Here is a 25,258-nt window from a genome sequence, read left to right as displayed (position 1 = left end):
AAACAGACTATCCTGCCTTGACAGAGTACAAAATATACTTCGTGGCTTAGTGGGGGATGCCCTTTTCTCTACTCTGCAACCTCTTTCCCACAGAAGAGACGTTGCGAGCCTATCCTTGTTTTATCGTTATTCCCATGGCAGGTGCTCGTCTGAACTCCAATCTCTGGTCCCCCCTCGCCAATCTTTCACGAAAAACACCCGTCTAGCTGAATCCACTGTGAAAAATTTTCCCCACTTTTTATCTGTGCCTAAATCAAAACGTAGATTCTATGAACAAAGCTTCTTTCTTAGAACTGCACGCCTGTGGAACTCTGTTCCGTCTGCCTGTTTCCCACCTGACTACAACTTGGATGTCTTCAAGTCCAACGTTAACAAATTCCTAATGAACCGCCCCCTTAAGTAAACACTTCATCAAATCTTCACACTAACGTACTGTACTTGTAATAACCCTTATCCCTGAGTGGCTTCCGGGCCTTAATAAGTGGTGACCACCGTGTAAAAAAAAAAGAACCTTGTGTAGGGTATATGCGTTCAAATATGACCGTGAGGATATCCGAATTATAATGACCATGCCTTATTAGCCAAAAAGAAGGATTTATTCTTGCGTTGTATTTTTGTGCAACGTTAAGTGAAAGGAAATGTATGTAAAAAGATAATATTCAAGACGGAATTTCCAACATTAGGTTAAATTAAGTAGAGGTGGAAACTTCCACTAGAAGTTAAAATATTAATATTTGCAATACGTGTCAGGATACGACGTCATCAGCAAGAAGCACGAAGTGATACGTAGTATTTCTCTTTGACAGTTAACCCATTAAGTCAAACTGTCATATAAAGAGGATCACAAATAATTTATTTTTAAAATCTATAAGATAGTTTTGTAACGATTGATCGGAATCGGAATCGGGAATTGGAAAAATCGGAACTTTTCAAAGTATCAGAATCGGTATCGAAATCGGACAAAACATGTGGCTATTTTTCGATGTTAAAAACGATTCTTTTAATAGTCTTTTTTATTTATTGAACAACGTACGCAAGTTGCGAAATTGTTTACCAAAATCAAGGGTCAATTGTTTTGACGCAAAGAACTTATCGACGGTATTTTCATGTAAGAAAATGCCCAAGTCACAACACAATTCGAAATGTTGTGCGCCGATTTGAAGACCAACGAGCTGTACTTGATCCTCCGTGAGCTGGCAGACGTCGAAACGTCATCACAAATGAAAATAGGAAAAGAGTGGGAAAGAGCGTGAAGCAGCATCCTGAAACATCGATTCGACGACGTTCGACACAACTTGGGATATACCGAAGCTCACTAACCAATATTCTGCAGTTTAAAACTCTTTTCATATAGATTTCAGATTCTTTAGTACTTGAAGCCTGAAGATTTTCAAACAAAGGTTCAATATGTAGTTCAAATGCAAGAACTTGTCCGAAATGACCCTAATTTTTTGAAAAAGTTGATTATGGCAGATGAAGCGCATTTTCATTTGAATGGATTCGTTTACAAACAAAATTACAGATTTTGGGGTTCTGAAAATTCAAGGGTAATTTATCACAAGCAGTTGCACCCCATAAGGTGCACTGTATATTGTGCAGCAAAGGAGGAGAACATTATTGGACCTTATGTTTTTGAAGATCAAGACGAAGATATTGTCACTGTTACTGGAGAGATACCGGACTATGATTACAGACTTCCTGTGCCCTCAAAACCCGGATTATGGTTCCAAAAAGATAGGACAACGGCACATATAGCGAGGGACACCATGTAACTTATAATGCAATTCTTTGGCGACAACATAATCTCTCGCTATGGCAATGTCAAATGGCAACAACATTCCTCAGACGACTAGCCCCGACTTTTTTGTGGGGATATTTTAAAGAAAGAGTCTATGTTAATAAACTCCAAACCCTGCAAGAATTGACGGAAAACATCAGTTATGAAATAAGGGAGTTGAATCACAATCCAGAGATTCTGCAATCTGTTATGAATAATATTTTGAAAAGAGCACAAATATGCAAAGCTGAAAATGGGCAACATTAAAAAGACATTATTTTTCATGAATAAAAGTTGTTTGCATTTTGCAGTTTCTCAAAACAAGCATTTCCGAATATCTTAGTCAGATCGTGTTAAAATTACGGAAATATATCATAAAAAATAAAGAATCTAATTAAGTTCAAAACCCTTCTGTGACTTTTTGGACATTTAGAATCGGATCTTTTCGATTTTCGATACGATTATCGAATGCATTTCTACACAAAACATATCTAAGAATACTGCCAGACATATACATTTACTTTGTGTAAAATTTGCAAAAGATAGGATTCATCTTTTTCGAGCCTATAAGGAAGGAACTCTCTCTCTCTCACACAGACAAATGGCTTTTATACAATATTAGAGATATTTGATTTAAATATTTTTTCAATAATTTTTAAAAGTTATCCATGGACACTTGTTCCTCATCATAAACATTTTTTGCATAACCTTTTTTGACAGGATATATTTTAAAAACTTATTTATTATTTATTAAATATTCATGTTATTTAAATAGGGTTTAAATATTTTTACACGTATAAAAGCCGTCTATGGACACGTGTTTCTGGGTATAATCCGTCATCAGCATCGCTACACTTTAGGTAAAGGATCGAACTCACAACTAAACAATCAGCAGTCTAACATTTTACCGCTGAGCCACGACGCCTTGTCAGAATCTATGCACGATTTTTATCGCTTGTAATTATATTAATTTATTTTCGCCTTTTAAGCAGGGAAGGTGTTACCTCCCCACTTTTTGCATCGCCCCTTTTGTGACGCGGCGTATTATTTATATATTTTCTATAATATTTATTAAGTATTCATATTTTTATATATATATATATATATATATATATATATATATATATATATATATATAACGCTGAACGTCTGTGTGTGTGTGTCTGGTCATGAATAGGCTCCTATGTGGTTGACTATTATAGAAAACTGATCACATATAATGATAGAAGATGTATCGAGACACAGGAATGGGTATGTTTGATCTGGAAGAACGATGGTTCATTAAAGCTGTGGGGGGTCTGCGTTCGTGCCTGGTCCACAAAGTATGGAAATAAAAATTTTAAAAATGACAAAAAAACGTTTACAAGTGTTTTTGATATAGATGTACATAATAATACTTTGATAAGTATGTTTTAATTTAAATAGGGATGGTATAATAAAATTGTGGGGTCTGCGTTCGCGCCTGGCCGCCATAGAATGGAAATAGGCACAAAATTTAATAAAGACTTTTCATATCTATCTGCGTAAGTATACTTTGATAATTATGTTTCAGTTTGAAGAAATATGGTATAATAAAATTCGTTCGCACCTGACCTCCATAGAATGGAAATATGACACAAAGTTTAACAAGGTTTTTTTTAATATAGATCCACAGAATATTGTGATAAGTGTTTCAGTGTGAACAGGTATGGTATAATAAATTATGGGGTTTATCTATTTTATTTTTAATTTCATCATATTTTGCTTTGGTTTTGATACCCCCAAATTCGAAGCTATCTCTTTACAACCCTTCCTTTTCATAACCTATCATACTTTCATAAATCAGAGTCCATTTTCTGTAGGCTGTTTTTGAACCCAGTCAACGACGGGTACTTTGCTAGTATATATATTAGAAAAGATTATTCCAAGGGTTTAATATAATTAAAATCAATTAACCAATAGTAATATACATACACCAATAAGAATTTAAACCATGTGAATTGACTCAAATATTAAGCAATATTATTACAGAAATGTTAATCATGTTGCTTATATATATATATATATATATATATATATATATATATATATATATATATATATATATATGTGTGTGTGTGTGTGTGTGTGTGCGAACGTGCGTGTGTGTGTGTGTATTTAACGGGAAAAGTCTTGGACAGGCTAAGTGTTTTAAATTCTGCGAAAATTCAAAGGCGACAATTTAATTCGACTACAAAAATTATATTTGTCTTTAAAATAATTAATAATTTTAATCGTTAAAAAGAGAGACATACACATATTAAAAACAAAATGACTGAAATGTCTTGTTTTTTTTTAAATCCTGGTGTTTGATCTTTTGTGGCTGTGTACCTCGATTGCTATGACACCCTGAAGATGTTGTAAACATCTGTCAACCTGAATCGAGATGATGAGTGCGTACATTTCGAGATAAACAGGCACTGACTTGGCAAATCTCAGACGTTATGACCTTTTAATCGCCATCCTTAACTTATATATATATATATATATATATATATATATATATATATATATATATATATATATATATATTCTTAGAATCAAGTCATGGTATTGATAAAAATTGGAACAAAAATTCTAGACATAAGATTCAAATCAGACTGAATGAAACCTTTATGCCTTACATCTGTGTTTCAGAATTTATAATAAAAGAGTTATTACTATAGGAGTGAATCCTTTTCATACATCTGTATTTTTATACCGTAGTATCTTTAACGTACGCAACTACTTTTGTCACGGTTTCCAGATTATAAATAATTCGATCGGGAGATCCTATTTATTAAGAGGAGGATAGAAGGTGATAAGATACTACGAACATTAAATTATTAGTTTATAGACTCCCTAATTTAATGTTCGTTGTATTCTCTTTTTAAATAAACAGGATCTCCCGATCACTGAAAACGCAATGTAAAAAAAAAATTAAATTATAAATAATGATGTCTAGCTAGAATCCAAGGGCAGTATCTGTTCTATTTATTGATGGTATAATGATATTGTGTAGTTTCCGTTCACGCCGGGCGTCCATACAATGGAAATATGTCACAAACTCATATTCGAGATAAACCATAATAACAGATATATTCGGATACTACATTAACCGGATTACATATATAAATACTTTTACAGTTTTAACAAAACGTGTATGCACATATGTAGCCAATAATGTACACACACCTTATCCTGACTTGACAGAGTCCAGAATAGACTTCGTAGCCTAGTGGGGAAATGCCCTTTTCCATTCCCTGCAACTTCTTTCTGATGGAAGAGACGCTGCGAGCCTTGTTTTATCGTTATTTTCATGGCAAGTGCTCGTCTGAGCTTCAATCTATTGTCCCCCTCGTCAAACTTTCACGAGAATCACTCGTCTAGCCAAAAACACTATCAATAATTTCCCCCACTCTTTATCTGTGCATAACCTAAACGTAGATTCCATGAACAAAGCTTATTTCTAAGAACTGCACACCCGTGGAACTCTCCTCCGTTTACCTGCTTTCCAGCGTACTAAAATATGTCCGTCTACAAGTTCGACGTAAACAAATTCTTAATGAGCCGTTCCCCTTAAGTAATCCAATTTTACTAACGATTATTATGATATTGTCCTTTTGACCACTGTAAAATTTTTAAACCTTATCCTCGAGTGGCCTCTGGGCCTTGATAAGTGGCGATTCCCTTGTAAAAATGCACACACATATGCATCAAATGTGTTTACAGAATGTATAGATTCTATATATATATATATATATATATATAGGGACTTATCAGGATATATGAAGCTCAACATTTGCGGGTGGAGCATAAAAAGAAATTAAAAACAAAATAAAAGAAATATAGGCGTGTTACATGATAAGGGCTGCCCCCTTTTCATGTAAGTATAAAAATAGAGAGATTAGTTAAAATGAAAATGAAATAGCATAGGCGAAATTCGAACCTCGTAATCTAGGTTTAGAAATAGATTACGTGTGAGAATTTAAAAATGTAAAACAAACATTTGTTTAGAATATAGATAAATATTTAAAGGAAAGAATGTTAACTATCAAGTTTGTTATGAAATTTTAAATTGAAAGAATGCAGCTTATAAGATAATGTTTTTAACATATTGGAAAAATAGGTTACTGAGAAATAGGAAAAGTTTTGGACACGTATGTCCAGAACACGTGAAAGAAGGCACATCTTTTAACATGTGTATGACGTCACGGAAAATAGAAAGTTCTAGGGATAGAGAAAAACTTTAGTTAGAAAACAGTCAGTGAAAAAACTCAGAGAGAGTCAGTCGTCTAGGAGCGAGACGTCACTTCAAGAAAAAAATGTGAAACTTTGAATTCTTGATGATGGAATCACGACCGGTCGTGTGACAAAATAAACCATCATGTGTTTTGTAAAGCTCGTCTTATCTTATGATTCTTACAAAAAGGTAAAGTGAAAATTGTATTATATATTTGTGTTATAAAATGTCTTTTCATACACATCTCGACTTCTCATATCCACAATGAGAATCTACATCATGTCCACACAATGTCTGAACAGTGAACACTATCCCCTTCACTCAAAGAGCTTCTTCTCCTTCTTCTTCCAATCTACATATCTAAGGAATGAACATTTAATATAAGAATCTCTATAAGTCTCTTACAACAACATCTCTCTCTCTGAGACCTTTCAACATTCCTCTTAAACACCCTTTCTAAGCATCTCTCTCTAAGATACAAAAAGCCATATAATAAGACTCTCTCTCAATGAAACCTATATATAACAGGCGTATATACACTTATTTGTCAGTTCAATGAGGAAATTCATCATGTTTTATATATAATTCATCCTCCTGTTTCATCTTACATTTCCATAATAATGAGTTCTAAACTAATTGTCACATTTCTCTATATCTGTAACCTAGTTCCTCTTTTGATGAGAAGCATTATGCTTCGAAATTACAAGGTATAAATAGCGTTTACAAACTTTTCGACATAATATTTATCTTTATTGAACCGATAAATGAAATCATATATATCTATATTTTACTTTGCTTTGCATTTGTGTGTGTGCATGTGTGTGCATGTGTGTGTGTGTGTGTGTGTGTGTGTGTGTGTGTGTGTGTGTGTGTGTGTGTGTGTGTGTGTGTGAGTACTGGTTGTATATACCCGGCGTTGTCGGAGAATCTTTACTTTCGTGTTTTTGTCCCCACTCTTTTTTTTTCCTTTATATATCACGTCATCCAATATGACCTTAAACTATATCCAGTGGTGAGGCACCAGCTTGTGGGCTTTGGGGAGTGTGGAGCCACCCTTTAATTACCATTGCTCCCAGGTCCACTCTGACCCGGAGTGGTAGTATCTGTTAGGGTTCCAACTATGGGTTAAATAAAAACCGACATGAAAACAACAAATATATTCTATTAAAAAAAAATTTCTTCAAAATCTTTGGATTCGGCATTTAATAACCCGAAAAGGGTTGATATGTCGTAAAACAAAAACAACCAACCATAACGTATACTGTGAACAAACAGACAGGAATACGGCTTTGTTATAATAGATAGGTGTGTTTGTGTGTGCGTGTGTATATGTAAGACGACACGGAGTACAAATATTGAAGTATCTAATAAGGTGTGTTTATGTAAAGTTATGTATGTGTCAGTTTGTTCTCCTCGTCAAATTATGTTGGAAGACTTTGGAATGGAACTCTCTCTTGAAAAAGGATGGTTTCTGTTGTTATCGACAAAATAATCGTTTTATACATTTTAACTTGATTAGAAAAATGTGGATTTCATTTTTATCTTTCCTCGACCAAAAAATAATGCGATCTCTTATTAAATGTTTATGCATTCTATTTTAGCTTTTTTCTGTCCTGTTTTAAGTGATGTGCTCGGGGAGAGGTTCTGTCGGTCAGTAGCTCAACAACCATTTCATTTGAAATATAATTCTAGCCACCAAATCATGATCTTTGTAATGAGAAGGCTTTTCCATTGAGTCTCGTTTTTCTGCTGATGTCAGAGTGGTTGGTGTTAACCGTAACCTAACGTGACTTCGAAATTCCTGAAAGCAACTGCCATTTTCAGGGGATTAGTAAAGATTCTTTAATGCTTTTTTTTTTATTTAAGAAATAGTACAAATGCAAACCTAAAACACTTTAAATTCTCTTGTGAATATTTTTTGCAGTTAGAAATCGTAATATCAAATAAAGTAGTTAAAGAAAATTAAAAACATTGAACTAAATTATCCAACATATTTTTCAATACAGCAAATAATATTAATATTAGATATTGGCAGGCAACGCCGGGAAGAACAACATTCGATGAGTTGCACACACGCAAATGGATTCAATGTAAATAATTTGGGATTTTCCACCATTATCTAACAAAATGCATAATTTGACTCAGAAATATGTGGGAGGAGATCGGTCAAAGGTTAAAAGAATACACAAAAGAAATATCAAACATTTAAGCAAGAAAAGAATGTTTTTATAAGAAAAATGGTTACAGAGAAAAAGGCAGTCCATCGGTCAAAGAGAGAGAGAGAGAGAGAGAGAGAGAGAGAGAGGGGGGGGAGAGACTGCGTCACCATTTCCTCTAACGCCTGACATCTGACACAACCACGCACCCCACGTTCCTTTCAGAAACGTCAAAAGACAGTGTCATAATTTAGCATCAAAACCTGATTTGTAAGTGTGAAATAAAAAACAATATTTTTTGTAGATCAACTGTGTTGTGATTTTTACTTCGGTGTCAGTGTGTGTATATATTGGTACTAGCGACAAAAGTTGATGTTAACATTATATAGACTAGATAAATGCATTTTGAACAACCGGCCACAGCAAATACGTAACATTAAGTAACAATTTGAAAATTTACAAAAAAAAACAAAAAAGAAAACAAAAAAAAAAAAACTAAAATAAAATAAAATAAATAAATCTCTACTTAAATATTTATAAATTTATAAATATTAAAAGAATCGGAATTGGAATCTGGAATCGAATCGGAATCGGAAATTTAGAACAGAATCGGTAATTGGATCGGAATCAGGAAAAATTTTGAAATCATCCCATCATTAATATACGGTATAATCACATTAACACACCGGTTCCCGCTGGATCACCGAAGTTAAGCAACTTTGAACCTGGTCAGTTCTAAATGGGTGGCCGTTTGGGACTTTAAGGTGCCGTATGTGCTCTCCGCTTATCTCGGCATTGTTTCCAATTGTCCTGATCTTCTCCTTGCCACTGGACTCAAACAGTGCCGATTCAGGAGAGGTGTGGTTGGTTATTGCGCAACTCTAGCCTCACAATTACACGCGCTACTGCCCCTAAGGGGTATCCTTTGTCTTTCAAGACTGAACGGAAGCATGGAATATATGCAGCCCTCTTTAAGAATAAAAAAATGATCTTTCTTATTTTCTTAAAGAGGATTGCAGCTTCATTAATTGCTGCCTCGACTGGAGGTTAGATAATTACTCGTTTTATATGAAGTTCAGTCAGAATTTCCCTTATTTATTTGTTACATATAAGCAAATGCAAAACATAGAAGTCGGCTTTATTACGACATACTTAAGAAAAAGTTTCGTTCGAATTCATCTGCTTTTATATTTTTCCCGCTCAGCCGTTTTCCCATAAATAAGTACTTTCATCGACTTAGCAGCAACGACTAAGAACAATAATCATCGATGCTCCGATTCAGAACACCAATAACACCGGTACAGTTGAAAAATAATTCTGGTCAATTTTTCGTATTACAGCGTCTGTTATTTTATTTCGTGTTAGATTCTATGCGACCAGAAATTATACGAGTAGTTATTCGCTATTTCCATATATATATACACTCTTGTAAGTATGCCGCCATTTTGTCTCATTTTTAATTTGTATTTTTGGATGCAAGATATGTGTAATTTGTCATAGGTATATATAGACTTTGCTTTTTAAATATTATAGATAAGGTAGACATTGATTTGCGAATGCTGTTATAGACGGTGCTTTTAAAATTGTATTCATGAATGCAAGATATAATGTGTGATTTTTGATTAGTAGATATAGATTTTGTTTTTTTAAATATTATAGATAGATATTGGTTTGTGAATACCAGTATAAACTTTGCTTTTTAAATTTTTATTTGTCAATGCAAGATATAGTGTGTGATTTGTGATAAATAGATATAGACTTGGTTTTGTAAATATTTCAGACAGCCGTTAATTTATAAATGCAAGTAGAGACTTTGTTTTTTTAGATAATATATGTTATATTTCTATTTGTTTATATTAGATATAAACCTTAATTTCTTAAGATTAGATGTAGATTTGGAGTTGGAATGTTGACCAATTATTAGGTTCCTTTCTCATTTAAAGGCCAAGAAGGAATTTCCATTGCTGTTGTATATGTAGTGGATGCATAACAGGTCGCGGACGCGCGTATTCATATGCCGAGCCGTGTGCAAACTGACGTCACGGCAAGGACAAACTAAAATGCCATAAAATGAACGTGTGCACAAATAGAATATCAGAGGTAAGAGCGAAGGAGTACGATCACGTTTTATTCGGGAAAGTACCTGGAAATAAATGTCGTTATTACTTGTTTTCTAATCCCTGCGACGTACTCTGATACAAAGTGTTGGGCCCCGAGTGTTTACATGTTAACGCGTGTGTGAACGTGTGCAGTACGTTTCACTTCGTCCCAGTTCCCACTCTTGTCAGTCACGTCTAATGTGATTATAAGGTGCAGTGAATTAAGTATACTGATATCCAAATGTTTCAGATCTACGAATTAATAGGGATTAATCAACATAACACCACATTTACTCTAAAGGTTTCTTAGAAAACAATCAAGCCGATATGTTTGAAATTTTGCGTTGACCTTTGTAATGATAAGGTGCGATGAAGTCAGTATTATGTGCTGCAACGTGTACTACATTACAGTTGTGCATGGACATTCATGCCAACTTCAGGGAAAATGAAATATTCGTTTTCTGGAAATTACATAAACTCTTTTCTTTCTTATGGAGATTATCTCTATCTCAACTATTATATAAAAGTCATTTCGTGTGTGTGTGTCGGTATGAGTTCCTTTCTTATTTTCAAACGGCTGAGCTTATCTTTTATAAACTTAACACAAAGGTAATTTATATACCTGGCAGTGTTCTTAGATATGTTTTGTACGGAAATTCAGCCGAGTAATATCGAAAATCGAAAAAATCTAATCGTAAAAATAGTTTATAGATTAAAAAGAAGAATTTTTACAGGGTAATTTTTATAAGTTACACCGGCAAGGGAGATAATAAAATCTTAGCATGTGATATCTTCTTAAAACAAAAAACAAAAAAAACTGTATTATTGACATCTGGAGAGATGACGCTACGACAAAATGCATATTTGTTTGTGTATATGTAAAACAAATACACACACTGGGAAGCAAACGAGACGTTATATGCACTCGGTCGTTTTTGTTACACATACATGTGAGGACACTGCACAGTATTTTATATATACTAGAGAGCCTGACGTTTGGTGGTTATAAAACTCGTTTATATATATATATATATATATATATATATATATATATATATATATATATATATATATATATACACTTGTGCCCGATCTTATTCATACCCCTCGGATCTTTGAGATTTCTATAAGAACATTGCTAAAACCAGAAGGTAGACAATATTAAAGGGATTTCAAACAATAAATCAAGCATAAGCATTTAATTTAAACTCAACAAATAAATAAATTATGCAAGTTTGAAACATTATACAAAGAAAAACAATAATGGCACTAGTTCAAAATTATTCATACCTCTCTTACTAATAGTCAATAGCATGTCCTTTATTCTTAATAACTGCCTGTAACCATTTTGGATATTTATCAACAAGGTTTTTATAAGCATCAACACTGATTTTTGCCCATTCTTCAAGGCAGTAGTTCTCCAAATCCCTCAAATTTCTAGGTTTCCGCTTTTTAACCTCAGTTTTCAATATGTGCCAGAGGTTTTCGATAGGGTTCATGTTGGGACTCTGGCTAGGCCATTCCAAAACATTAATTTGATTATCCTCAAACCATTTCTTGACTATTTTGGCAGTATGTTTTGGATCATTATCCTGTTGAAGGACCCAGTTTGGTCCTAAATGGAGCTTCTCCGCATCCTGTCTAATGTTTTTCTGGAGTATCTCCAAATATTGCTCCTTCTTCATGGTTCCATCTATCTTGACCAAACTACCTGGACCACTAGCCGAAAAGGAGCCCCAAAACATTAGGCTACCACCACCATGTTTCACCGTGGGTATGGTGTTCTTTGGTTTGTAAGCTTCTCCTTTCTTCCTCCAAACGTAAGAAGCATCCATATGGCCAAAAAATTCAATTTTTGTTTCGTCAGTCCACAAAATACTTGAGAAAACGGATTCTGGAGAATTCACATGGGTCCTAGCAAACTTTAGACGTGCTGCAAGGTGTTTTCCGGTGTGCAATGGAGTCCTTCTTGGTCTTCTTCCTTTCAGACCATTTTCATGCAGAGTCCTTTGCAATGCTTGCCTTGATATTTTTATGCCAGAAGATTCCAGATTTTCTAAAATGTCCTTAGTAGTGGTGGTTGGATTTGCATTAACACTTCTTACAATATTCCTGGTGGCTCTAGCAGACAGTTTCCTTTTCCTTCCTCTACCAATCAAGTTGTTTGTTGTGTGGTGGCTCTAGAATTTTTTGATGATGCTCTGTATTGTTGCTGTAGGGACCTAAAATTTCTTGGAAATTGACTTGTAACCTAAACCATCCTTATGTGAATTCACAATTTTAGTCCTAAGATCATTACTAAGCTCTTTTTTCTTCCCCATTCTAATAATTTTTATTCTTTTATTGGTTTTCAGTTGATATCATTTTAATTTCTGAAAAATGCAAAAAACGAAATGAAATTAATCAAAGGTTGTATAAAAGCATTCAAAATAAGAATCAAACAGGAAACAAACAGTCAGAAACTCGATTAATACTGAAAAAATAAGGGGGTATGATTATTTTTGAACATTGCAGATTTTATAAATAGCTGTATATTTCTTTTATTACAAGTATCCCGAGATTTTAAAATGACGAAAATGATCAGAAGAGGTTTATTAAGAATATGTATCAATATGGACGTAAACAATAAATTCTTACAAAGTTACACCTAATAAACTCAATTTTCAAGGGGGGGGGTATGAATAATATCGTGCACAAGTGTGTATATATATATATATATATATATATATATATATATATATATATATATGTGTGTGTGTGTGTGTGTGTGTGTGTGTGTGTGTGTTAACCAATACTAAATAAAAATTGAAATACTAGAATCATTACTGGGCTGGGAAAACAGCATATTCTTTTCATTGTTTTAACTCTCGAGTGTGTATCCGTTGATATCTTATATTCTTTTATACCGAGTGATGTGGTTCTCGGTTGAATAACTGTGTCTAACTGTGTCGGATATATACTCGAGAGTCAAAACAATGAAAAGAATATGTTGTCATAGCCCACCCCCCAATCATTACTAATAAAAACTAAAAACAACTATTAATAAAAATAAACTTTTCCAATAGTAACAACATCCTGAAATATTTAAGTTATTAAACTTATTAACCGATGAAAAAATGTACACACGTTATGAAAAAGGAAATTATATAAATTGTTCCGAACCAGTTAGATTAATCTATCCCCAACGATGAATCCAGAAGAAGTGGAAGGTACTCTGTCTTACGATAAATACAGAGATTACAGAAGCCAGTTCCTGCCAGAAGTAGAGACCGTTATTCAAAAGTTGGAAAGGACCAAAAGTAGAAGTAAAAGACAAAACAGTTTTTTAATGAAATTTACAAAAAAGGAAAAAAATGCTGCCTGTATACAGTGGCACCAAAAGGAAGTCTGCACGTGATTTTTCTTTTCAAAAACTGCAAATTTAAGCTGAATTGAATTTAACTGTTTGAACAACCTATACCTCATTTGACTCGCTTTTTATTCCACTGTGATTTTACCTGTTTATATTTGACTTTTGATTGAAATATTCTAGTGTTCATGTCAATTTAAAAAAATAACTTCAAATCAAGAAGGCAAAAAGAAACCCCGCAGCAACAAATGAGCTTAAAACCAACTTCAAATATCCACCTTTTAGGCAACAAAGCATCTCTAATCGTAATTTTTGTTGTTCCAGGTTATACAACGTCATATTAGGTCCATATGCAACGACTTTCTCTTAGTTATCGCCAGGGCCTCATTAATCTCCACCTTTCTGGTTTATCCAATCGACAAATCGGCTGCAGATTGAAATGTGATCAGAAAACGACACGAATGACTGTGCCAAAACACCAAAACACCTGCAGTGTTCGTGATGACCCTAAATCTGGTCGTCCTAGAGTTACTTATTACATGGGAAGACAGTGCTATTAAGATCCGCATTCTAAGAAACAGATTCGAAATGGCTTTCCAAATCCAACAACAATGTAATCTTGTTAAAAAGTCCTCTCTTTCTACAGTTAAGAACAGATTGAATGAATTTAATTTGCGAGACTGTGTTGCAAGACGCAGGCCAATGATTTCTGTAAAGAACAGAAAACGCCGTCTGAAATTCGTCAGATGCCATTAAAATTATAACTCTCCATATTCGTCGAAAGTAATTTTTAGTGACGAAAGCAGGTTCAATAGGCTACGCAGTGATGATAGGCAGTACGTCCGTTGAGGGAAAGACGAAGAATTTAATTCTAGGTGCGCAGTTTCAACGCTGCAAGGTGGTGGAAGTTCAGTTTTATCCAGGGCCTATAGGTCGCTTGAAAGGTCGAATTAATTCGAACAAGTACATTAATATGTTGACTGAGCATTTTCTACCCGATTTGGCCGGAATTTGGATTATAACCCCATCTTCATTCAGGATAATGCTCCCATTCACACTAGCATTTGTGTTGCATTAGTGTTCTAAAGTTACATTTAAAAAGCAATTTTTCATTGTGCGGAGTTTCTTGTTGCTTTCTCGATTTGAAAGTATTTTTAAATTAACGTGACACTAGGATACTTCAATCAAAAGTCAAATATGAACAGGTAAAATTATAGAGAAATAAAAGGCGAATCAAATCACGTATAGGTTGTTTAAACAGTTACATTCAATTTAGCTTAAATTTGCGGGTTTTGAAAAAAAATAACAAGTGCGGACTTTCGCCACAACAATCTCCTCAACGAAGGGAGATTAGTCTTGCTGAAAAATTGATAGCTTTGTATTACAGGGTAGAACGATACAATTGTTGCTCTAAAGAAAACAACAGAAAAGTTTTATTTTAAAACTTTTATTGAAAAAAAAACAAAACAATTCAGGTAACTTGATTATGTAGTAAGGATGACATCTATTCAATGTAGCCGCCTTCAGCCTCACTCACTGCCTCGATACATGCCCAAAATTGGAACATGCCTTTTCCATAAGCGCCAGCGGAAGCTCGACCAATGGCGGCGATCAGGCTGACTTTAGTGTTGTGGGAGGTTATGTTGGTGATGTTCTCGACATATGACCAAACTAAGTAGCTCAGCGGATTCATGTCGGGGGAGTAGGGGTGGCGAGAGAAGCCATGCCTGGGTCTCTTTGGACTTGTGGGCTGGCTCTGACTCCTGCTGCCACACTCAGAGTCTGCCAGCGGCTGCGTGATTGCACCCGGGGATCATCACACTCTTTAGCACATCCAGGTACACTTTGATGTTGACTTTCAAGTCCACTTTTAAGATGTGAAGTGGCATGATGTCGCCTTCAGTTGAAACCACACCAAAGACCATGACCCTGACCAGAAAGGGTCCTTCGATGCTTTTAGCTAGGCCTTCAACCGTTGAATCGTCCGGATTTGCATTTTGAGGGTACTGGCAATGGCCATTAGACCTCTTCAAAATTGACTTTTTTCTTCAAACATATGAAAACTGATATTATTCCCATTCTCCAAGGTCTAAATTAGCTAAATATACCAGTTGTTGTGATCTTGGACCTTGACTATGCCTGCCTCAAGAGCCATGTAATTTTATTGTTGACGTTTTTCAAAAACGCTGCAAAATTTGGGATATTATGTCCTTATTTTCATTGTAGCTTTCCAGAGGTTGATGCTATATAGCATTGAAAGTGGTACCAAATGAAATAAAATTTTCTTGCATATGGTAGTAAACACATGAACACCTGTGTAAATTTTAATTAATTTTAATGCACAAACATATATATTTTTTATGCTTCGAAAGGATGCCATCATATAATACATAACTTTATCTCAAAAATGTTACTCTTAATGCATGTATATAATTTATTATCACTAAGTATGTTTTATCTCTTCATTTCAGATTGTAAGTTAAAGCTGATTTGTTAAGATTTGTGAACTGCTGACAACATGGCATCTGGAAGACAACTACGCTGTGGGAAAGTGGTCAGCGATACAAGTCAACGGGATGAACCAACTGAAAAGAGAAGAAAGGTGGCAACTCCTGCCACAAGGTCATTCAGTGATGTGTATCTCATTGGGCAACCCAGCTCCAACATCAGGCGCTCTCAACTTCCTACTAATCGCCAGGTATTCCAGTATTTCCTGCATTTGAGGAATGATAATCCCAACAGTGACAATAGGTCTTTAGCCCATGATATAGTGGATGTCGTTTTGCCATTCTGGAATATGGCAAGGATTAAAACACTAACTAGACCAAATGTAGTCAACCGTTTCATGATCCTCCATGAAAAGTACATGAAAATTGTTAAAAACAAGGGAAGAAATAACAAACCAGAGGAAGAGAAACGAGCTAACTTTCTGAAGGACTTAGACAAGTTATTTGATATTGGAGCAAAGGATGTTGTGGAGGAGATAAGAAGCAACAGGCTGCTCACAAAGGAGACCAAGGAAGAGGACGTCAATTTCTACTTGGACCAACAGACCACTCGCCTGGCACACATGTCAGGTCATGATAAGGTGTTTGAGAAGAAGTCTAGAGAGAAAAGCTTCCGAGAAGAAAGAGAAGAGAGAATGTTATCATCAGCGACTGCTGCAGCAGCAGAAGTTGGGAAAATTTCAAGTGATGAAGACCCAGAGAACAGTCAAGGCTCTGGTACTAGTGAGGGTTCAGAATACACTGAGACAACATCAAGCTGTTCATCAAAACCAAGTACGATAACCTTACACTTTCCACACTCAGTTATGACCAGTGAAGAGATTTGTAGCACTACAGATCGGTTGTCACTCTCTGACAACCAGACTACAGCCATGGTGTCTGCAGTGTTGAAGGCAGGAGGCGCAGATCTTGATGACTTTGTTATATCAGCCTCTACTACAAGACGAAATAGGATAAACACTCGTCATAACTTGTGCCAAAGTTACATAAATAACTTCAAGGAAAGTCCGCCAGATTACTGCACACTACACTGGGATGGAAAACTTCTACGGGATGGTCTTGGTGAAAGATACCCAGTGGAAAGTCTTGCAGTGCTCGTCTCTGGTACTCCACAGTATGAAGAAGGGAAGCTGCTTGGTGTGCCCTTCATAAAAAGTTCCACAGGAATCCAACAGTTTAATGCTACATTGGAACTGATAGAAGCATGGGGTCTCACAGACAACATTGTAGGCTTGGTATTTGATACCACAGCAAGCAACAGTGGCATCAACAAGGGTGCAGCGAAGCTTATTGAAGAAAAACTAGGCAAAAAGGTATTCTACTTCGCTTGTCGCCATCACATATCAGAGGTAATAATTGGAAGTCTATGGGAGGCTGTGTTGAGCAAGGTCAAGAGTCCTGACAACCCAATGTTCAGCAATGTGAAAGAGAAGTAGGACAAGTTGGTTAAGGACTGCCCAAGAGTTCTGGGCCTAGTTGAACAAGACTTGAAACAGAAGAAGACAAGCACAATTGCAGTCTTAAGCAATTTCCTTGAGGAAGCAAGTCCGAGGGCAGATTACAGAGAGGTGGCAGAGCTGTGCCTGATCCTGCTTGGTGAGGAACCTCCTCGAGGTATCCACTGGGCCAAGCCAGGTGCCATTCACTAAGCCCGCTGGATGGCCAGGAACATTTACTGTATGAAGATGCTCATGTTTTCCAAGGAACTAAAATACAACACGAACACTATCTTCAAGCTGGAGAGGATGAACAAGTTCCTGGCCTTATTCTACACCAGCCACTGGGTGACCACCACATCTGCAGCTGATGCACCTATCCATGACCTCCAGCTTATGAAGAACATGCTGCAATACAAGTAGTATGACTATGAACTGGCAACCTCTGTTCTCAAGAAAATGGACAACCACCGCTGATATCTGACCCAGGAACTAGTGCCATTCACCTTGTTCAGTTCACATGCCAGCATGACCAAGTCTGTAAAAGAGAAGCTCACAGTCAAGCTGTCAGAAACAGAGAAACCTGAGAGTTACAGGAAAGGTAAGCCAGTGTTTCCTGTCATCAATGCAGCTACAGTTCTCACAGACCTGGTAGGGCCAGAATCTCACTTTCTGCTTGATGCTCTTCGAGTGAAATGTGACTGGCTCACTACTCCTGCTGACACCTGGGAAGACAATGACAGCTACAGGAATGCACAGAAGTTTGTGAGGTCAGTGAAAGTGACCAATGATGTGGCTGAGAGAGGTGTGAAACTAATGAGTGACTTTGCAACTCAGATCACAAGTGACCCAGAGCAAAGAAGCTGCTTACTACAAGTTGTGGAGTACCACAGGAAAAAATTTGACAGTTTCAAAAAAGCCACATTGAACAAGTGATAATACATGTATTAGTAACATCCTATCTGACAGTTTCTTATGCAATATATGTGTCAGTGCAGTGCTATCATACTACCAAACTGATTTTTTGTAGTGTCCCAGCTGTTTGTGCATTAAAATTAGTTAAAATTTACACAGGTGTTCATGTGTTTTATTGTGCTTACTACCATATGCAAGAAAATTTTATTAGCTTTCATTTGGTACCACTTTCAATACTATAGCCTCAACCTCTGGAAAGCTATAACGAAAATAAGGACATAATATCCCATATTTTGCAGCGTTTTTGAAAAACGTCAACAATAAAATTACATGGCTCTTGAGGCAGGCATAGCCAAGGTCCAAGATCACAATAACTGGTATATTTAGCTAAATTAGACCTTGGAGAATGGGAATAATATCAGTTTCCATATGTTTGAAGAAAAAGGTCAATTTTGAAGAGGTCTAATGGCCATGTTGTCATAACTTGGATCGGTAGAGAGCATGAGTCGCTCGTTAGTTACTTTCAGACATGATAGAAGTCTCCTATCACTCTTGGGATTTTTACATAACTGGCCAACTAGTAGGTGGTCCACAAAAAGAAAAAAAAAGATAAACGGTTTCATAAAACGGAAATGGAATCATGTCGTGTTTTCTTGCGCGATAATTTTATTGTAGTAGTAGAGGAAAGGAAACATGTATTGAACAGCCGAAGAAGTTCGCAGGGCACAGCGACCGAAACGTTCTGCGAATAATTGTCGGATTAATCAAAATAATATGGATTAGTTATTTTTTTTACAAGGGAGTAACCACTTTTCAAGGCCCAAATACCACTCGAGGATAAAGGTTAATGAATGTAAGATGATAGTGTAGTAATCGTTAAGAGTGTTGATTGAGTAGAATGTGATTATTTAAGGAAACGGCTGAACAAGAACTTGTTTACATTGGACTTGAAGGCTAACGTGTTGTATTCAGCCGGGAAGCAAGCCAGTAGAACTGTGTTCCAGAGTTGGACAGTTCTAGCAAGGAAGCTTTTTTCATGCAATGTGCGTTTAGTTTAAGGCCCAAATAGAGTGGGGGAATTGTAGATAGTGGTTGTAACTAGTCGAGTGTCACATTGAGAATATTTTGTATTATTTAGATTATTCGTGCTACTGTGCTCATCTTGAATGTCATTTTTAGAAAGTTTCAACGGATAACTACCAACCTTCTTCAGACGCGTCTTGTCGAACCCGGGATTATATTTTACTTCTGTTTTTTTTTTTTAGTTTTTTTAAGAAGTAGATAAGAAATACTACTAATACTAAACACACACACACACACACACACACACACACACACACACACACACATATATATATATATGTATGTATACTAGCATGGGTACCCAGCGTTGCCTGGGTTGACATGACGTTTTGTTTGAAACACACCGGTATACTAATCATTTTCATCATGGGCGACGTGGATACCCTCACAACAAAAATATAAGAACGGATAAAAACATGCAAATGTAATCGCCCCAAAAAAGAAGTATGTGATACCTTCTCCACCAGATATTTTGGCAGAGGGGCTACAAAGAGAAGAAACTATTCTCCAGATATTGAGCACTTGAAAGACCCCCCCCCCACCAAAGAAAAGATAATTAAAAATAAATAGTTACAACTTTTGTTTCAATAAAAATAGCAGTGAATGCCCGTGCGACCGCAAAAAAAAAAAAAAAGATCTACCAAAAATTAATTCCAAAAATAATTAAATGACATTTTTCGTCATTTTATATTTCTAATGTACCCCCCCCCCGAAAAATTGAATTTGTCATATTTTGGGGTTCGTTCTGTTTATAAAATTGTAAGGTGAAAGTACAGAATGGTTTCATAAAAATTAATTACATTTATCGTTATTTTATGTTTCAAATATAAATCCCCTCACCACAAAAAACAAAAAAAATCTGTATTTGTCATCTTTTGTCCACCCCCCTCGATCGCCAAACTTGAAAAAAAATGCCAGAGATGACATGTCTAGTTGGACGCTTTGTGGCCAAACAGTGGGTGCTCATTTTACGTTAAATTTATATAGAAAAGTTATCCCCTACGCTAAAATGTTAATTTTTTTTCAAAATTTCTTCTTTCATATTATTTATAAAGACTGCTTAAACGTATTAGGCCACACAAAAAAAAAACAGGTCTTAATTTTTGGGGTCAATGTTAAGTTTCTTTCCAACTCCCTCAAAAACTTTAAAATGACAACGTTTAATGGTTTTCGGTGGTGCTGAAAACGAATATTACGTTTAAATTTGGGACAGATAAGTAGTTTTCATGATATGAAGAAATTACTTTTTCAAAAAGTGGGGGATCACTTTCTCATATAAATTTAACGTAAAATGAGCACCCACTTTCTGGTCATCTAGTAATTTCTTCATATCATAAAACAAATTTAACTGATATTCGTTTTCAGCACCCTCGAAAATTGGCGCTTTTTTACTAAGAGATGCGTTCATTTTTTGATCTCATAATTTAGGACGCCAATTATACTGTTAGTAAGTTTATAAAAGCATACTTTTATTTTTCGTTCTTTGTTCATTATACAACTTGTATAGTTGTGAACAGGTGCCTCTGTAGTATACCATTTCACAAAAATTCTGTTTACATTACGAGGCGGTTAAGTAAACTACAGAAGCACTTGGTAAAAACTATACAAATTCTATAATTGAATACTTACCTAAAAAAAAATGAAAAACAAAAATATATTTTTGTAAACCGACCGCTCATGTAATCTTGCTGACAGCATTATTTACGTCCTAAATTATGAAAAAATAAACGAATCTCTTAGTAAAAAACTTCGCCGGTTTCCGGTGGGGCTGAAAACGAATATCACGGTTAAATTTATTTTATATGAAGAAATTATTAGGTGGTTAGTAGTGGATGCCTATTTTACGTTAAATGTATATAAGAAAGTGATCCCCCACTTTTTGAAAAAATAATTTTTCATATTATGAATACTACTTACCTGCCCAAAATTTAAATGTGATATTCGTTTTCAGCACCATCGAAAACCATATAAGTCGTCATTTCTAAGGTTTTTGAGGAGTTGGAAAGAAACTTTACATTGACCATTTTTTCTAGGGGTTAAACGACGCTGGATCCTGTCGTAAAAATCGACCATTTTTCATTTAAGATATTAAATAAATTATAAAGAAAATCTATTTCGAAGGCAATTAAACACACTTGCTATGGTATAATTATTATAATAAATCATGGGCAACGCCGATTAAATTTTGTAAACAAAAAAAAAGAGCAGGGGATGATGGATTTTGATCACACGTGTTTCTGACTAACTCTGCCCTCGTGAGGATGCAAGTAAATGAAGACATTAGTTTTAATTATTTTTCTCTAACAAATAAAAAAGGTTACTTAAAAATTAAGAATAAGCGAAAAAAATTTCCTCAGAATTAAAAATAACAAGGCCGATAGCCATTAGTCGCGTGCTCTCGTGTCATGAATGAATGCGTGAATGTAGGATTGACATGAAATTCTTAAAGATAAACTAAAATGACCGAAAAATGGGCTGAAATGACTTAAATAAATAAAAAGTAAATGACTTAGAATGACTTTAATGAATTAAGGATGAATTGAATGACCTTAAGAATGACTTGAATGCTTAAAAAATAACTGGAATCCTTCAAAAACAACTTGAATGATCAGGAGAATGACTTAAATGGCTTTGAGACTGACTGGTTGTAAAATGGGTGATCATTTTACATTAAATTAATACAGGAAAGTGAACACCAACTTTATATCATAAAGTTACAAAGCAGCATGTAGTAAGAACAGATAATACACTTTGATCTTAGCCAAAAGGCTGAGAAAAGAGTATTTATTTGTCCCCACCGAGCAAATTAGGCACAAGGCCGATTTTTAATGTGAGGAGTAAAGGGGAAATGGGGACCAGCTCCCCGGGGAATAGGGGAGCTGGATAGGGACAATTGGTATGAAGGGTTGCCCCTACATTCACAAAGGTCTTATATGTGAGGTTGCCCCTTCATACGGTCTTTGCTTGCAGTATCTGCCGGAAAGATACTACACTTTGATCTTGGCCAAAAGGCCAAGAAAAACCTTAGAAAGCTAAGAACAGCATCTATAACAACAGACCTTTGATCTTAACCAAAAAGGCCAAGCACAAAAGTTTTACGAACAGACCGACAAACCAACCGAACGACAGACAGACCGATCGACAAACCGACCGACCAACGGACCGACGGAGTGTCTTACAGAGTTGCTTGCACGCGGCTAAAAATAATAATTTAGCTTAGAATAATATTTCGAAATGAAAACAAAAACAGGAAATATTTAATAACGTAATTTTTCAATTAAACCATCACAGTTATTTCCCCTTTTGGTTTTCTGGTTTTTGGTTGGAAAATAAAACGGTTTCTTATTTCAGATATAATAAGTTAAATCAAATATAACTTTAAATTTTAATAAACTAAATAATGAAAAATGTTTTAATTAATGCAGTTGAAACAAGCTAATATGTCGAATAAGTAATGTCGTCGAGGTAATTATTTTTTAATAAATAATAAATAGATTGCACTTAATGTGATATGTTAATGACCGTAACTCAATAATGTAAAAGTGGTTTGAAGAAGCCTATATATTAAAGTACATATAGAATATCATGTCTCCGGTGACAGAAGTATCCTAACATGGACATTTATATCTCATCACAAGGAGAGGTGTACGCACACATGGCCTTTATATTTCTTTGGTCATTGGTAGTTGTACACACAGACACACACGAACGTTACTACTTTATATATATATATATATATATATATATATATATATATATATATATATATATATATATATATATTTGTACTTATTGTCAGATAATTAAAATTTGGTATATCTTCCTTACAGGTTTATTATATTTTTTGAACATTTGTATAAATTTTCAAAAACAATATTTTTATTCGTCGTTGTCGGCCGATTTCACGTATCCGAGAATTTCAGATTCCTCTTCCCTCGGTGTTTGGATCGCAGATGGCTTCTCAGACAACTCTGAGCGTGGAATTTGCGTGGGCAGAGAAGGCAATCAATGCTTGGCAGGGGGCGTTGTTGTTCAGCATAATTTTTTCTTGCCTGACTCTTGATCTCCACCAGTCTTCTTCTTTCTGCCTCGCATCCTTTGGTACCGTGTATGATGGATTGGCGCCACAGGCACCGATCCTGAGATATTGTTTCCCAGATATGAAGATCAAATCCCGTGTTTTTTTAGGGTGGATTTGTAGTTGGTCCTTATATCGCAGTAGAGGGCGGCCGATAGGTCTTTTTCATGTGGCTAGCTCCGAGTACAGGGTTTGTCGAGGGAGTCTGTTTTGATCCATTCTGAAGATATGCCCAGACCAACGGAGTCTGTGCCTCATAGTGGTGGCCTCAATACGTCAGCTGTTTGCTCTCTCAAGAACGCTTGTGTTGGTTACGTAGTCATACCATTTGATGTTCAGTATAACTCGAAGTTTTTGTTGGTGGAATTTTTCGAGTTTAATGAGATCACTTTGGTATATAGTCCAGGTCTAACGCCCATACAAAAGCGTAGGTATAACAATCGCATGGTATACCATGAGTTTAGTTTTTATTGAAAGATATTTATTATTGAAGACGCGCTTCGTCAGTTTACCGAAAGATCCATAGGCGAGGCCAATTTGGCTTTCTATTTCATTCTCATTTGAGCACTTTTCCGATATTATGCTACCGAGATATGGAAAGTGATCTACTTGCTCAAGAGCAGTATCATTTATGTGAATGCTTATGTCCTATAAGATGGTATTGAGTACTGATTGTACTAACACTTTTGTCTTACCAATATTAACAGAGAGTCCGAAGCGATGGTAGGCTGCCGTGAAGTTGTCTTCCTTGGAATGGCTAAGGACCATGTTGTCATCTGCATATTGAAGCTCTGTGATGTGTTGGAATTTCACAACGCTTTGAGATTTTAGTCTAGCAGGTTTAAAAAGTCCCCCATCATAACGGTACCTAATGTCCATCCCCGGGTTATTTGGGGGAAGTTCGTGCAACATTGCAGCAAGATATAAGGAAAAGGGGTAGGTGCAAGAACACAACCTTGTTTTAAACCACAGATAACTGGAAACTTTTTTGTTTCCTTGCCTTGGTGCGATACATATCCTAACATGCTTCATGCAGTGCCTGGATGCGTTCTACAAAGTGGATCGGGCAACCAAATTGCTTGAGGACTTTCCACATTGCATCTCTTGCAATGTTATCGAATGCTTTTTGCAGGTCATAAAATACAAGATAGAGGGGTTTCTGTTGTTCCCTGCTTTTCTCCTGCAGCTGTCTCGCACAGAAAATCATCTCTATTGTTCCCCGAGAGGCACAGAAGCCGCACTGAGATTCTGGGAGAACGGATTCCGTGACTTGCAGCAAGCGATTCAGTAGTATGCGGACAAAGATTTTTCCCATTATGGACAAAAGGGCAATCCCACGGTAACTGCCACATGATTTTCGGTCACCGTTTTTGAAGATGGTTATTATTACTGCGTCTTTCAGATCCTTTGGTACTTGACGTTCTTCCCACATCTTAAGAATGAGAGTGAATAGTCTTGTTTTCAGATGTTGTCCACCATGGTGGATAAGTTCGGGATATTATCAGGCCCTGGGGCTTTATTTACTTTCATTTGCTCCATCGCAATTAGAAATTCTGTAAATGATGGTGGTGCATTCATCAATAATTGCGCTGGGTACTGTGGGACCATTTTGAGAAAG

General features: G+C 35.7%; 1 pseudogene; it reads right to left on the bottom strand.

Annotated features, from left to right (window-relative positions):
• Positions 1-22,187: 22,187 nt before the first annotated feature.
• Positions 22,188-22,343, bottom strand: LOC145263984 (U2 spliceosomal RNA; annotated as a pseudogene).
• Between the last annotated feature and the right edge of the window lie 2,915 nt (positions 22,344-25,258).

The sequence above is a fragment of the Euprymna scolopes genome, chromosome 39 (genome assembly GCF_053919585.1).
Source record: "Euprymna scolopes isolate OS-2025 chromosome 39, ASM5391958v1, whole genome shotgun sequence".
Taxonomy (NCBI): Eukaryota; Metazoa; Mollusca; class Cephalopoda; order Sepiida; family Sepiolidae; genus Euprymna; species Euprymna scolopes.
The sequence above is the reverse complement of the archived record's forward strand: the minus strand, read 5'-3'. Positions and strand labels throughout refer to the sequence as shown.